The following is a 1,284-nucleotide window of genomic DNA, read 5'->3' as shown; positions in this document are numbered from 1 at the left end:
TACGAATCGATGCTAAATGGTTTGTCAACAAAGTTTGATTTCAAAGACTGAAATGAAACTTCACATACAAAAAATAAAAATGTAGGCAGCGCTCTTTTGTCGACAATGCTTGAATTATTAGGAGTATGCGTAGAAATTTATCGTTTTTTTACCAAATTGAATCGTTTATTGTTCAAAACTCTTAACAAACTAGTCAATCGAAGTAGTGTCCGTCGCTAGCCACTACTTTTTGCCATCTTTCTGGCAATTGTCGGATTCCATCGCGGAAGAATGCCTTATCTTTTAAGGCGATCCACTGATCAATCCAATTTTTACAATCTTCATACGAAGTGAAGCGTTCCTCAGCTAATGCATGTGCCATTGACCTGAAAAGATGGTAATCCGAAGGAGCCAGATCCGGGGAATACGGCGGGTGGGGTAGGACCTCCCATTTCAGCGTTTCAAGGTATGTCTTTACTGGTTGCGCGACATGCGGCCGAGCATTGTCGTGCTGCAGAATGATCGTGTTATGCCTTTGGCCATATTCTGGCCGTTTCTCCTTCAATGCTCGGTTCAAACGCATTAGTTGGAGTCGGTAGCGGTCTCCGGTAATTGTTTCATTTGGCTTCAGCAGCTCATAATAAATTACGCCACGCTGGTCCCACCAAATGCAGAGCAGAAGCTTGGATCCATGGAAGTTCCGCTTGGCCGTCGATGTTGTCGCATGACCCGGGTATCCATACGATTTTTTGCGCTTGGGATTATCATAATGAACCCACTTTTCATCGCCAGTAACTACTCGATGCAAAAAACCTTTGCGGGTGTGTCGTTGGAGCAGTTGTTCACTCATGCACAAACGGCGTTCCACATCCCTTGGCTTCAACTCGTAAGGCAGCCAGTTTCCCAGCTTTTGGACCATTCCCAACGCTTTCAAACGTCTGGAAATTGTTGTTTGGTCCACTCCACATGCATCTGCAAGTTGTTGTTGTGTTTGGCACGGGTCATCTTCCAGCAATGCTTCCAACTCTTCATCTGCGAACGTCTTCGCTGGTCCCGGGTGCTCCTTGTCCTCAGTGCAAAAATCACCACTTTTGAAGCGCCGAAACTAATTACGACAAGTGGCTTCGCACATAACAGCATCGCCATAAGCCTCCTGAAGCAACCGGCATGCTTCGGCTGCAGTTTTCTTCAGATGGAAGTGATACAACAACACTTCCCGCAAATGACGCTTTGTTGGCTCGAATTCGCACATGGTTTCGTGTTAATAACAATCTCACAATGGAAAAATTGACAAATGTGATGATG

The sequence above is a fragment of the Anopheles bellator genome, chromosome 2 (assembly GCF_943735745.2).
Source record: "Anopheles bellator chromosome 2, idAnoBellAS_SP24_06.2, whole genome shotgun sequence".
Taxonomy (NCBI): domain Eukaryota; kingdom Metazoa; phylum Arthropoda; class Insecta; order Diptera; family Culicidae; genus Anopheles; species Anopheles bellator.
This window is presented reverse-complemented; position numbering follows the sequence as displayed.